At 34.5% G+C, this 16,496-nt stretch overlaps 1 protein-coding gene across 1 annotated transcript in view; it reads right to left on the bottom strand.

Annotated features, from left to right (window-relative positions):
- Positions 1 to 4,185, bottom strand: part of LOC143251572 (uncharacterized protein CG43867-like) — a 281,765-nt gene extending 277,580 nt beyond the window's left edge. The window contains exon 1 of the mRNA XM_076502847.1: positions 3,599 to 4,185. The gene's annotated coding sequence lies outside the window, so the exon portion shown is untranslated. The remainder of the gene's footprint in view (positions 1 to 3,598) is intronic.
- Between the last annotated feature and the right edge of the window lie 12,311 nt (positions 4,186 to 16,496).

Here is a 16,496-nt window from a genome sequence, read left to right as displayed (position 1 = left end):
TCCTGTCGGTACATCCTGTTCTGGTATTAGTGATTGCCCCCATATATGACTAGTCTGGTAAGCAGCTCTTCATACACAGTGTTCATGAACAGCCCGCATTAGAAGGATATTTGCCTTAGGTAGAGAGTGCTGGGTGGGGTTAGTTCACATTCAAATTAGGCAAGTTTAGTTGTACGTTAATATACTGAACCATTATATTAATAAAAGATCTTCCTGCATGAGTTTCTGTTGGTGCTTATGAAAATTTTGAAAATATTGTTTTTACAATAGGAAAAGTCTTCATTGTCTCAAATGCAGTGTTTTTCTCATCCAGGGAAGACTGAGCCTGTGACAACCCATGAAAACATGAAAGAATGTCTTGCATGTGCGTGTACCAAGATTAGTGAAAATGCTATATACAGAGATGCATGAGGACGTTTTGCCAACTGCAAGGCAGTTCATAGCTCCTGGATGTGTAACTTGAGTATATGGACTAATGCTAGAACTACAACATCGATGTTCATTGTTCTGATCATTACTTTAATGTATACTTCATTGGTTGAAAGGACTATGAGACTGATATTTGCCTCCGTATGATTGCACGGGACGAGCCTTTGTTTATCAAGAGCAATGAAACTGAACAATTCAGCCTCCTGCAGGTTAATAATAACTAAATGCTTTGTTTACGAATTTGCTGTTGTTGTCCACTTGATTTTCGGATATAGTAGCAAACTAGTAATGGTTAGCAGCGCGTTTTAAAATTATAATGAGCTATTTATTTAAGCATTAAAACCAAATTCACTGGCCAAGACAACATATGTTTAAACACTTGGATGACACTACTACGAAAATAAAAAGCTTATAGTTATATTGGTTTGCGATAGTGGTCTTGATGTAATTCACAATAGCAGCTGCTTGAGATAAGATTCGCGGTGGGTCTTGGTTTTACGCGAAGTTCTACATTAAAAGTCACATGTAAGCCAATCTTTACATATTTATATGACATCTCTATATGCATTTGAAGCGAGTGGTTGAATATGATAGTTTTCGATGGTAGCCATATTGGAATCCAAAATGGTAGTTTTGTTGAGACACGATCTGCGATGAATCTTGTTTTCACATAAATCTTCATACAAGAACCTATAAGTTTGCTGGTTTTCATGCTTTACTTACAGTTAAGACAATTTTCGGTGTCCTCTGCTGGACTAACTTGAATATTTCTATCATACAAGAACCTATAAGTTTGCTGGTTTTCATGCTTTACTTACAGTTAAGACAATTTTCGGTGTCCTCTGCTGGACTAACTTGAATATTTCTATCATACAAGAACCTATAAGTTTGCTGGTTTTCATGCTTTACTTACAGTTAAGACAATTTTCGGTGTCCTCTGCTGGACTAACTTGAATATTTCTATCTTTATTATACCACAACTCATCCTTCAGCTTACTCAGGAAACTGTGGTTTACAAGACCCGTCCATCTTGTAACATTTCAGAAGGGCAAGGGATAGTCTCTTGAACTTCATAAAAGGGTCATTAGTAAATGCTTTCCGCAAGTCCCCCGGTGGGACAGCAATTAGTCTACGAAGTTACAACGCTAAACCCGGGGGTTAGATCCTCCCTCAGTGACATATGAGAGAGCCCAATGTGGCTTTTCTATACAAAACACACACATTTTCTGCAAAAAGAAATAAATAAACATTGTCTATCTTTCCTTTTAGACTTTTTCATGACTTGTCGAAACAGACAACGTAATCGTGACATAATATCGCAAAAGCATAAAGCTAAACTGCAAGACACACAATAAGCCAATTCAGAACTGTTTGCTTTAAAATGATTAACAGTTGTACTGTCTAGGAACCGGTCTTACAATTGACTGGCATTAAAGTGAAAGACATACAGTTGTAACTTTAGAGGCATCATCATCCAATGCGAGATGTTCAAGTTGTTAAGTTCGAAAGGAGTTGCTTCATTCTCGTTTTTGAAATGAACTTTCAGATGCTTTACTGGATAATTCATTACGAAACGTGTAATTGACTTCAAAACATATATGCAGAAACAGTTGATAAGTTCTTTTGACATTCATTCTCTTTCGGCATTGTTTCTTCTAGATAAATGGTAAGCTTGAAGGCTTATCACGTTAAAATTATGATACTATTCATGCGGGAGGGACATAGGACATATATCCCATTGTGTAGCTATATCACTAACAACGAAGAAGGAAAACTTATTGCCAAGGAAACTAAAACTAGCATTCCGTGTAAGTTAGTAACTCTAGATACTATTATATATATATCTAATGGCCAAGATATGAAAATAATGGTACAATACGGCATTCTGCCATTAATCATTAAAATAATCAACTAATTTTACACTTATATTGTAAATTACAATCTTGGAAAAAATATTAAAGTTAAAAACCTGCATAATATACAACGTAGGTAACCAATAAATTGTACCAATATAATGCACTAAAGTCGTTTATTCAACAAAAGTAGTGATGGATTATAACCGATGTGAAACAGATAGCTTCCACTGTATCGTATAATAACTACGTGACTTCGTGTACCTCTCATGGCATTCCAGTATCCTTCTCTTATTATGTGACAGTTTTTATAGCGAAAATTGAATTTCTTAGGCTTTCCCAACATCATCCTCCCCCCCTCAAAAAGGAAATAAGAAACAATTTCCCTAACCTTTCAAGTCATTGTAGATCTTGTTCATACTATACGCACAGTTATCTATTTTTATAATTTGTTTATTTTAAGTGCAAAGTTACACAATGGGTTATATGAGTTGCTTCCAGCTCAAGAAATCGAACTTTAACGTTATAAGTCTTCAAGTTCACTGTTGAGTCACCAGGGGAATTTAACTGATATTATTCCATACTTATTTTTTCTTTCACCTTCGTAAATTGATTTAATTCTCAATAAAACTTCATATTAACATTTGGTGAAAGCTCTTCTTAAATTTATTAGAAATAATATTCAACGTCTACATTTTACATTAAAATCAACAATGTAGACGCTTTATCAAAGCGTGATTCAAGAGAGTATATTCTACTAAACTGATAATTGCTGGTAGTTTGGATTGATTTATAATATCTATTCATTTGCCTCTTCTATGTTAAGTTATTCTAAATTACGTGCTTCTAAGGAGTGTAAAAATTTCTTTGTGTCTTGCATTGTTCAACAACAGGCACTTACAAAACGATTGACACTATCATCAACATATTAATCTTCAGTGCTTACTAGTAAGTAGTTACATAGTTATTAGTAAAAGAAAATGATCACCAGAGTTATCTCCAATACTCAGTAGAGAACGGAATATTGTATAGAAACATCCTTGCCAAGGGCCACTGTTTTGTTTACTTTGCAAGTGTCTGCTTATAAAAAACAAACAAATAAATAAAGATGGAAAATATGAATACTAAAATTCTAAAACTAAATTTTCATGCATAAGAATCTCTGTTTAATAGATAACTCGTAACATAGTTTGTGTGGTTCACACTTTTCAACATCATATATTGCCCATTTTATTCCTCAATCTTTAGGAAGATGCTGACTTGTGAAATAAGTTTTAAGAGACTGGAAAGAAAAATAAATGTTAACATTTTCATACCTTGTTAAAACTTGTTCTTCTAAAAGAGTAAAACATTGGCCAGCATAAACGTCATCTATCAATACAAAAAACAGTTTACTTCATGTAATACAGCAAGAGTTTTAATATCATGTAGAGCTACACGGCACAGACTTCAAGCAGTCTCTTATGGAGCTTTATACCACCGTGATAGAAAAAAAAAAAAGCACTTTAGTTCAGATATTGTGAAATTATCAGTAAATTGGATGAAATTGTTTCGATTCATACCGCAACAGTTATCTTGTATAACGCTTTTCCATTAGCGTTTCGCTTCCGCTGGTATATATCAACGGTGCTAACTAATCAATGTTTGATTAATATTGTAAAATAAATCTACATGTTATTTATCTTTTTTTTTTCTTTTAAGTATTGTATATTATTTTAAACTAACAGAGCAAATTTCTGTTTAACACTTTCACACAAACACGGTTAGAATGACGACGACAACCACCGAACATTTTTCGAACCGTTTACACGACTGTGTTGCTCAAATGGAAAACGGGTGGATTGTGCTTGTAGCAGTAAAAGCAACGTTGACGCGCCCGAAACTCCCGTACTCACGATCTTAAGTGTGACTGCACCAACTGAATACCGAAAGCTTCACAAGTAAACTTTGTTTCACACTGCTTGTCCTAGGTGGCGCTTCAACAGAAAGGTTGGAAACAGCAAGAATGCCAGAGCATCGAGCTACAACGAAATATTGTACAAAAATAAATCGTGTAAAATACTTTTAAGTACAGTTTCCGAAATATCTCATTTGAGTAGATGAATGTAAATAGAAATCTTAATGCCACTCATGACCATATAATATGCACTGTGATAATCTATTGATAATTACAGATATTTTTCAAAACAATAAAACTTGCAGCCTGAAGATTGTTTACTTTCTATCATTTCAACACTAGAAATATATGATTGGTTTATTTTGAATTTTGTGCAAAACTACAAAAGGGTTATCTACGTTAGCCGTCCATAATTTAGCGATGTAAGACTGCAGGGAAAGCAGCTAGTCATCACCATCTACCGCTAACTCTTGGGCTACTCTTTTATCAACGAATAGTGGGATTGATTTTCACCTTATGATGCCTGTGTGACTAAAAGAGCGAATGCGTTTGGTGTAACGAGGATTGGAACCCTTAATCCTCCAATTACAAGTCGAACGCCCTAACCACCTGGTCATGCCAGAATGAACAATTCGATATTAAAAAAGTAACTCGGGGATACCAAACAGGTTTAAATCAAATTATAACAACTATAACGAGATTTGTTTTATCCAAATACAAAGGGATAATCTCATGATAACAAACTGCTCGAAAATATACGCATAACAACCACTTAGCACCTGTCTCGTAATACCATAATGTTTTTATTTCACGACGAAAATTAAAACTGAAACCAAATGTAACCATTTTATTAGAATATATTTTCTGCCATGAATTTTACCTTTAATTCTGTTTCAGATAAGTTTCACAAAGGCTATTCACACTAGGCATTCCTATTTTTCAGTTGATAGACTAAACAGAAGGTAATTAGTCAAAAGCACCCACCGCCAACCTTTAAGCTAATTTAATCAAATAGTGAGACTTAACTGTTCCTCTTGTAACGCAACAACGACCACAAAATAAGGAGCGCCATCTTTCCTTACGCCAACAGGACTCGAACCATGTATCCTTAAATCTGGCTCACTTACAACTAAACCACATCCGATTTATACATCTTCTTTTCAGCCCGGCATGGCCATGTGGTTAAGGCGTCCGAATCGTACTCTGAGGGTCGCGAGTTCGAATCCCCCTCGCAACAAACATATTCGCTCTTTCAGCCGTGGATGCGTTATAATGTGACGGTCAATCCCACTATTCGTTGGTAAAAGAGTAGCCCAAGAGTTGGCGGTGGGTAGTGACGACTAGCTACTGACCCTCTAGTCTTACACTGCTAAATTAGGGACGGCTAGCGCAGATAGCCCTCGTGTAGCTTTGCGAAATTCAAAACAAACAAACAAACATCTTTTGTTAAATTTAAAACAATATTTCAAAATCCTAAACGAAATATTTCATGTTTTACATCATTAATGATTTAATAGAATATGTACGTTAAATTTTTTGTTAAATTTAAAACAATATTTCAAAATCCTAAACGAAATATTTCATGTTTTACATCATTAATGATTTAATAGAATATGTACGTTAAAGAATCAAAACATTTCTATGAACTCTAGCATAAACTACAAACCAATACACTTTCAAAATATCTTAATGTGTTGTTATCCATGCAAACTTTAAAGACTTCCATATTTGAGGAGAAGAGTAATAAACATTTTTAAGATAATAAACAAATACGTAGGCAATCAGAAGTTTGAACTCTTATAGTGCTGATTTACCAGTGATATACAATAAGTCACAATATGGAGGAGGTTAGCACGGTGCAAACTTATATCGTCTCATGTGCACGTTTGAAAAAAGTTTGCCACAGTAATAATATTCATTTGTGGTATAAAGTATCAGCTCATAATGATAACAACATCGGTATACCACCCTTTTCCTGTCAGTAGTTCAGAATACTGCAAAGGCCTCGTAACTGACAAATTAAATTCTGATCTCTAATAACCTTCATAGCTGCAGCTACAATGTTTTGGCATTTATACATTTCATCAACTTAAACCCTATGAGTTTTTTAGGATTTCTATTTACTTTGGTTATTACTAAACGTTACTGTACACTACAAATACTGTTAATCTAAACTCTAGCGTACACTACAAATACTGTTAATCTAAACTCTAGCGTACACTACAAACACTACTTTAATCAACTTTAGCGTGCATGACAAACACTCTTTAAATGTTTAAATTTAAACTTATCTAGAATCAACACATTAAACAGAAATACACGAATAACAGTTAAAATGTGAAACTACAATGAATAATTTTATCACGTTGTTAAACATACATTTCTGTCACATGTTTGGCCTCATATTCATCTGGAATTTATAACGCAACCAATACAGTAAGATATCGACCTAATCAATATTTAGTGTCACAGTATGCTGGTTGCATGACATTGGTACATCTTTGACAGGTGTCTTGACTGATGACTATCCTGAAGCATTTTTCATGAATAAAACACAAACATGAGTTCAAGAAAGACAAAGAAAAGATTTTGTGGTCCAATAATATCAACTTCGTCATCCACATAGTAAGTACGAGATCGTAATGCGTGATGAACCCATATGAGTCGATGTGTATAATTTGGGTACGTGTGTGTATGCGTCAGGATATGTTTTAAATCAGAAAGCTAAATTGTGAAAAATATGTTGCAGGAATGAAGATGGAAAGTTTGCTCAATTTTCTCCGCCCCTCCCCCATTCATCTGAAAATCAAGAACTACATATATAATTTAGAAGAAAAATAATTTCGATTGTTTAGAAAGCAACACTGACACCATACACAGTTAAGCTTGTTTGTTTTTTGGAATTTCGCGCAAAGCTACACGAGGGCTATCTGCACTAGCCGTCCCTAATTTACAAGTGTAAGACTAGAGGAAAGGCAACTAGTCATCACTACCCACCGCCAATTCTTGGGCTACTCTTTTACCAACGAATAGTGGGTTTGACCGTTGCATTATAACTTTCCTACGGCTAAAAGGGCGAGCATGTTTGGTGCGACCGGGATTCGAACCCGCGACCTTCAGATTACGAGTGGAACGCTTAAACCCACCTGGCCATGCCGAGCACCACAGTTAAGCTCCACAGATTATTCAAGAAAACATTTCTCGTCTACTCAAAATTCACTTTTACCCCTTCACATTAAACTTAGTTAATAATTCTTCTTGTTATATATATATATACGTACTGAACTTCTTTTGTCCCCCCCTTCAAATTAAACTTAGTCAATAATTCTTCTTGTTATATATATATATATACGTACTGAACTTCTTTTGTCCCTCCCCTTCAAATTAAACTTAGTCAATAATTCTTCTTGTTATATATATATATACGTACTGAACTTCTTTTGTTCCTCCCCTTCAAATTAAACTTAGTCAATAATTCTTCTTGTTATATATATATACGTACTGAACTTCTTTTGTCCATCCCCTTCACATTAAACTTAGTCAATAATTCTTCTTGTTATATATATATATACGTACTGAACTTCTTTTGTTCCTCCCCTTCAAATTAAACTTAGTCAATAATTCTTCTTGTTATATATATATATATACGTACTGAACTTCTTTTGTTCCTCCCCTTCAAATTAAACTTAGTCAATAATTCTTCTTGTTATATATATATACGTACTGAACTTCTTTTGTCCATCCCCTTCACATTAAACTTAGTCAATAATTCTTCTTGTTATATATATATACGTACTGAACTTCTTTTGTCCATCCCCTTCACATTAAACTTAGTCAATAATTCTTCTTGTTATATATATATATACGTACTGAACTTCTTTCGTTCATCCCCTTTACATTAAACATGTTAATAATTCTTCTTGTTTCATACATTTACTGAACTTATTTTGTTCTTCATGGATCTTACAAAAATATTCTCAAATGAACAAGGCGAAGACGAAAATCAATCATTTCTTATCGTTGTTTATAAACAACGAAAATTGTATTTCATCGTTTTGAAAAATCTACTTTGAATCTTTTTCTACCTATTCAACTGTTTAAGTATCTAAAAGCCTGTTAATCAACCTCTCTATCTCTGTTAATTAATTTATTTATCTAACCAGTTATAAAGTAGAGATCCGTGCTATACATTAATAAAAGTTAACATACAAACACGTTCATTGAAGGTGGGAAGTATATTAGATGTAAGATAAACGAAACAGTCATAATATGATGGACAAAACATACTAACTACATCAAAACAGTTTTGATCAGTAACAATGATTTACTGAACATAAACTGAGTGGTCGTGGTATGATGTGGCATAGCACAGCAATTGCATTAAAACAGTCAGGATAAGTAACAAACATTTACTGTACATAAAGCAGGTAGTCGTGGTACGATTGACAAAACAAATTAAGATTTTCTTCGTGTGTTTACTGAAAAACAAACAAACAAGTGTCTGGATACATGTCCAAATTGTAAGCTATAAGCTACTGGACAGTGTGCGGTTAAAAACGTGGCTGGTGGGTGATATTAAACCAGCTGCCAGATGGCGCTCCTCAAACTTTATCACATTCGTAGAAATAAAAAATGGGCCATCTTAACGACACATGGTCTTTAGCACGTTATGCAGAGCAAAGTAGGCTAGCTTAAGTGCAAATACATTGATGTGTATTTTGCGTGTGTCTGAAACTACTGTGTGGTGTTGTCCTTTTATGCAAAATGTAGAAATGTATGTTTGTTTGTTTTTTAATTTCGCGCAGAGCTACTCGAGGGCTATCTGCGCTAGCCGTCCTTACTTTAGCAGTGTAAGACTAGAGGGAAGACAGCTAGTCATCACCATTCACCGCCAATTCTTGGGCTGCTCTTTTACCAACAAATAAATGGATTGACCATAGCATTATAACGCCCCCACGGCTAAAAGGGCAAGCATGTTTGGTGTGACGGAGATTCGAACTCGAAACCTGCGGATTACAAGTCGAATGCCTTAACCACCTGGCCATGCCGGGCCATTGTCAATCTCAACCATGACTAAAAATATATTTAAAAAAAGAGTAACATCAAATATTAGCACTGACTTTTATAGTAAAACCTTCTGTAAATTGGCCTGACAAACACCTTTTTGTGAGAGATGGGCAGACGCACGAACAAGGTAAGTTACACATCTATAAGTACGTCAAACAATTTTTTGTGGATTTCCTGTATTTTCTAGAAAATTGGAATACCATGAAAATACTATATTAATCATAACGGTTTTCTAAAAAAAACTTGCTAATCAAAAACTCTTATTACTTTTGTATACACAATATTTCAAAATACCTATTATTGTCGATATAATAATATATGATGAAGTAGTGACCGCAATATTTGATGTCAATCTCTCTAACAACGCTGTAAACGCCTTATTTTCAATGTTACTGATCCCGTGGTATCACGTGATACATCTTAAAAGCAAGTGGCCTATTTTACTCCAGTTAAAATTATATTTTGTTATTTTGTGCCGTTTTTAACCATTCTCCACTAGAACTGAACTGACCTGTTTAACGAAATAAAACCTATTTCAATGGCCCCGTATGGCCAGATGGTTAGAGCGCTCGAATCGTAATCTGAGGATCGATGGTTCGAATCCCCGTCACACGAAACATGCTCGCCCTTTCAGCCGTGTGGGCGTTATAATGATACAGTCAATCCCACTATTCGTTGGTAAAAGAGTAGCCCAAGAGTTGGCGGTGGGTGGTGATGACTAGCTGCCTTCCCTCCAGTCTCACACTGCTAAATTAGTGATAACTAGCGCAGATAGCCCTAGTGTAGTGAGCGAAATTCAAAACAAAACAAACCTATTTTAAAATACATTTATGCGTACTTAAATATGAAATTATATGCCTACCTACACGAAATGAGCCTTCTGCTTCTACTGTAGACAGTAAACAGATAGCCGTACTAGACTATATCATGTCTTGGTGTGTTTCGATAACAGTTAGACAATCTGGCTGTATCAATTCACGAGCTCCAAGTTCCGCATTATATGTGGTGGCGCCAACAAGAAAGTGCAAAGGCATTAGCTAACTATTCTGTCGTGTGTATGCTACCCCAGAATCTAGTGTTGGTCTTTTTTTTTTTCTCAAAAACACTGCAGTAGTTATACAACAGTAAAGTAACATGTAGTAAGCTATAAGCACATCATATACGATTCTTCATTTGATCTCCACGTTTATAACAACAGACATAGCTTTAATCGGACGTTTCGGAATTTTCAAATTCGATCATCAGCAACTGGTTTAAAATTCAGAAATAGTAATTTGCATTAAATAAGTATATGATGAGATCTGCAACTTAGAATAATTATACATACAGATACTCACGTTTATAACCGGGTAGAGCAGAGAGATTGTAAATTAAAAATAGTTAGAAAGAACTTCAGTTACCATTTCTGATAGAGTTTAATTTCGAAGTCTTTTGACGTAGCACCTGTTCTAGCTGTCCTTCAATAACATCCTTGGAAAATACATTTTCCTTGCATTTTCTTCATATAGTAATAGTGAGTTATTTTCGAAAAGAACAGAATCTGATATGAAATACTATTTCAACACTGATCACTTCTTCTCACAGAAGCAAAACATTCTTCTTAGATCTCGTGTCTAAAACAGTAATCAAACAAATTATTGCTAGATTAAACTATAAATTATTTGTAAATCCTTCTTCATAATTCATAATCTGTTTGGAACGAAAGACCTTTTACTTATCCATATCCATGGATAGTTTATAAATACACTCAGGATGACTTTAAAGCCACTATGCATTATGTTAATTAACACAAATGTAGGATTACCTTACTGTTCAAAAGCTATTAAAACCTCCAGTTTCGCCAGTACGCTTTCATAACAAAAATAATAACCCTCTTATATCCATCAACAATTTCAAAATATTACCACAAAACTATTGAGAAATTAACTACTTTACTCACCAAAATCAAAGAATGGCAAAGTTTGATAACTCCCAAATTTTAATAACAAAAATTTCCATCTTGTTGTTATTATTTTAATGGTTTGTTTCATGTAGTTATAAGTTTAAGAAACTATACGTCTAACTGTGTTAACTACAAATTTTACTTTATATGTATTCCTATGCAAATTGCTATTTATTTATTTTATATCATATCTTTCATATATTTCTATTATCGTTCACTGATGGTGAAAATAATCAATTTCTTTCGAAACGTTCAATTACAGTACCTGCTCGTTATAGCAAACTCGAGGTTAATTATTAAATCTACATTTCGTATTCAAGTAATATACTTTTAATGTTGACTGCATATCTAGAAAAATATATTTGCAAACACATTGTAAATCACCAACATTAAATTCAGAACGCCTACTTATTTAAAGTAATCACTGAAATCAAAAACAAACTTTCTCACTTTATTGCTTTCAAAACTACGCACTTTTTTATCAAATAATTGACAAATTAGATTGTAATTTTAAATACTACGAGAAGACCATTAAAGAAGTTCCATATACTCAGGTACGTAGAAAATGTGAAATAAGAAAACTGATTGACACTGCACGTGCCTTAAATGAAAAATAGGGAAACCGATAAACAATAACATCACACCGGTCAAAATAGATCAAAGTAGCAAACAAGTAGTAAAAGTGTAAGAAAAAATGGAGCTGATCGACAGTAGCATAACAAGTGCAAAAAGTAAAAAACAAAACAATTTATCGAGAGTAACATCACAGTGTGAATAATGTGAACTAAAACGAAACTGACTATCAATAACACAACTCGTGTCAAAATCGATCCAATGATCGCCATCAGACACGTTATCATAATTTTCGCAACTAAAATGTTCTATATGCATTAATTTCTCACCCAGCTTTACCACAGAACAGTGTTCTTGAATAACTGAAGTTATTAAAACAAAGAAAAGTGTAATCTGTATTTTACCTGTTTTCGTTTGAGAGATGCTCGTACCTAAATACTTCTTAACACCAATAACGACAACAGTCAGTGTGACATAAAATTATTATTTTATCCTTTTTTGTTATGTAACAAGGTATCATAACAATTCCAATGACACTCTTGGGAGGGTTGGGTCATTTTAACAAGTTGCAATAAAGAGAAAGAGAAAAGGTGAAATGTTTCTGGACATTTCTTCACTCTACTCAAACAAACTGCTATTAAAACTATTTTTTAAAAAAAGTTGTGTTTCTTAAGTGACAGATTGAAGTAGCGAGTTGTTTTTAATTAAGTAATGAAAGGAGGGCAAATAGTCATCACCACCCCCCGCTAACTCTTGGACTACTCTTTTACCAACAAATAGTGGGACTGACCGTTACGTTATAACGCCCCCACAGCTGAAAGGGAGAGCATGTTTGGTGCGACGGTGATTTGAAACCGCGACCCTCAGATTACGAGTCGATTGCCTTAATCACCTGACCATGTTAGTACTTTGAGTAGACAGTGATCATCAAATTGCGAAAAAAAACCGTCTTAACACACAGTGAGACTTATTGAGCTTATTTGATTACATCTCAAAGATCTGAAGTTAAAAGTTTACGAGGCTTTCACCCACGCAGGGGCTTGTCTCTCAAGGTAGTGATGGGCGAGTAACCACACAACGTAACTCGACAGGTGGATTTAATAGTAGTTTCAAACAGCAACAAACTGCCGCAAAGCTGTGCAAAGAAAGACTGAGGGTATTTCACCTTTTTTTTTTGTAATTAAAGATAATAAACAAACATCTCTTGAAAGGATAAAATCTTTTTACATATTCAATAACAATTAGCCTTCAATTCTGCCACAAATAACTCCTTGCTCATTTTTTCTCCTTGAATGACGTCATCCTACAAACGCCGAGGCGTCTCCGCTTAACACATCTAGGTGTATTAATCACACATACGTGCTGATTATTATTATTTTTTGCAACTATCAACTTTCAGTAAAGTAGTAGATCCACTAAATATCTTTTGTATAACAACTGTCATAGCTTCCAGCTCATATTCATTTTCGTCTGCTAATTTTATTTGGTTACCTAATGTGTTTGTGAATTTGCTCGCGTCTAAGTTCTTGATAGAATATTAACCTTTAGGCATTACGTTCTCTAAATTTTTCTGACATTTTGTAAAAAAAAAAAAAATGTTGTATATCATTTGGTTAATCTCTTTCAAAGTTTATCCCTTATATATCAGCTCATTAATTTCAGATATGATGTTCAGTGTCGTCACTTACAACTTGTAAGCATACACTGCTGGCCAAAATCTTAAGGCCAATGAACATAAAGAAAAATATGCATTTTACATTGTTAGATTCAACCACTTATTTGAGTAGAGTTTCGAAAGATGAAAATAAGAAAAGGGAAAATAAAAATAAAAACATTTTTAGCATTTAATAGAGAAAATGTGAACACTATGAAATTAGCCTAAATAAGAACTGGTTAAAAGTTTATGGCCATACCAAAAGAAGTCTTAAACAGAATAGGAAATTGCCAACAAGAGGTCTCAGTAGTGAGTTGCACGGCCGTCATTGCAAATAACTGCAAACATTCACTTTGGCATGGTATAAGCGTTTGCAGAAGGCTGGCTGGAATGTTATTCCAAGTGGTGAAGATGGCTTCACAAAGATCATGCACTGTTTGGAATTGACGTCCATTTCTATAGACTTCCCTTGCCATCCACCCCCAAACATTTTCAATGGGGTTCAGTTCGGGCGAACACGCTGGATGGTCCAAAAAATCACGTTATTCGCCATGAAAAAATCCTTTGTCCTGCGGGCCTTGGGGATTGCATCATTGTCCTGCTGAAAGATCCAGTAATTTCCACACAAGCGAGGGCTTTCAGTCAATAAAGATTCTCTCTCCAATCTGCCAATGTAGCCAGCTGTTGTTTGACGCCCCTGTATAAACTGAAGCTCCATTGTTCCATGGAAGGATAAAGCACTCCAGATCATGATGGTACCTCCTCCACTGTGTCGTGTAGAAAATGTCTCCGGTAGGATAACCTTATCGTGCCAGTAACGTTGGAAGCCATCTGGACCATCCAGGTTATTTTTTTCTCATCAGAAAACAAAACCTTCCACTTTTCTACGTCCCATGTTTGGTGCTTCTCAGCAAAGTTTAACCGAGCTGTTTCGTGGTGTGGAAGGAGGCGTGGCCTTTGAAGACATTTACGGTTTTTAAAGCCTTTCTCTCGTAAATGCCGTCTTACTGTTTTTTAACAGCATTCTGCGTCCGTAAGGGCCTTAATCTGGTTTGACGATCGGCTGGTGTCTTGCCGGACAACCCGTTGAATCTTCGTGCTCAATGCCGGGAAAATTTTCTTGGACCGACCACTTAACATTTTCGTTCCGTATCCCTCAGAGTCTTTTAAGAACACTTTCATTCAGTGGTGTTTCCATTTTCAGAGCTACTTCAACTAGAAGTATCATTTCATCAAAAATCCCTTTTTTATTATTAGAACTGCCTTAAATATTGATTGTCATTCTCCAATGGTAGTGCTTTTTCTCTTTTTTCCATTTCATCCGTGCCTTGTCCACGTGTTTTAAAGCTTTGAGTAGTATACTTCTTACAGACTTTATAATTTGGCACGACTAGGAAGGTTTCCAATGAAGAACGTCAAATAACTAAATAACTGGAAATAAGTCACTTTCATATTCTCATCAATATTTAATGTCTCACATGTAATTCAAAGTAAACAGTAGTGACGCAGAGCAAATATTTCTGACTCACATGTTGCTACTGATTCGTAATTGATTTAGGCGCATGTTAATAACTTAGAAGCGACTCAGAGAACATATCAGTAACTCACTGGTGAGTAAAAGTACATATCAATGATTCACAAGTGACTCAATGCTGCCACATTGAAGCAAACATCAATGTTAATAATTTACATTTATGTTATGTTCTAAAATATTAGCATTCACATAAGAATTATTTTTTAATAATATGGATTAATTTACCGTTATTCACACGTCATTTTACTACTCACATGGCTTACGTGTAATCAGATAAAATTACTCCAAGTAATGTCGATGTAATTCATCATTAATACGATTGTGACATCATAAATGTACTCGTCATGGTCGTTCTACTTACGTTATTTTTATTAAATAAATAATTAAATGCCTTAAAGTTTCATAGTTAAAAACAAGCATATCGTGACTAAATCACTGAACTCGATGTATAAACACTAAGTTCTGACAAACTGAATTGTGAAACGTGTGATCAAGCCTCAAAAGACAAAATCATGCCAATAGGTAAATATACTTTATTTAAACTAGTTAAACTACTTTCTCTGTTCGCATGCGTTACAAAACGGTCATATAGGGTTAATATTTTACAGACATGTTACTGAAGCTTCAAGTTAAAACAGATACTGCTCTGAATGATGATAAATTGCTTTGAGACATTTAAATAAATTATATATGTGTACTTATGGATGCCTAAAATAAAATACAGAAACTTATTTGCCTCTGATCTTCCTTCCAAAATAAATACAAATTTAGAAATTTAAAAGCCCGCAAGTAGGAACTGTAACAGAGCGAACAAACAAAATTGAAAATATGTAAACATTATTTACTCAAATTACAAACCTCTAGAATGAATACGTTTAATATTCTTTTTGCCTGAACCTTCTATCAGAGTTTTCTTTAATTCCTTGGGATTCCTATTATGAACCACTATCTTAATTCATGATATAGAAAACCTCAGTTACTGCAAATACTATATTGCTAAAAACCAGATTTCAACACCGGTGGCGAGCGCAGCATAAGTACTCCTTTGTGTAACGTTTTGCTAATCAACAACAAACATTTTTTGGTTAATATCAACATTTTTATTCAGATTTAAAAAAGAGATAACATTGACTACTTTATGATTTAACTTTTCATTTTAGTTAAAAATTACAAGCTTTAACTAACACTGAAAAGCTTTTCAACAGAATGCTATGTGTCTTTCTTCTTTCTCTTACAATATATTATATTATGCAAATCACACATACATATGTCAACATCTCAGCGCAACTTACTCATAACTATATCTCAGACGCAAGGTTGCTCCTATATCTAGTGTGTTACAGCTTCAAGTATCAAATCATCAATATGTTACTTTTGAGACCAGAAACTCCAAGCAATTACTTGCTTTAAGTACACTAGGAAATAGTTCATTTGCCCTCGGCTCGGCATGACCAAATGGATAAGGCACTCGAATCATAATCTGAGGGCCCCGGACTCGAATCCCCGTCACACGAAACATGCTCGCCCTTTCAACCGTGGGAACTTTA

This window comes from Tachypleus tridentatus, chromosome 1 (assembly GCF_004210375.1).
Source record: "Tachypleus tridentatus isolate NWPU-2018 chromosome 1, ASM421037v1, whole genome shotgun sequence".
Classification (NCBI taxonomy): Eukaryota; Metazoa; Arthropoda; class Merostomata; order Xiphosura; family Limulidae; genus Tachypleus; species Tachypleus tridentatus.
The sequence above is the reverse complement of the archived record's forward strand: the minus strand, read 5'-3'. Positions and strand labels throughout refer to the sequence as shown.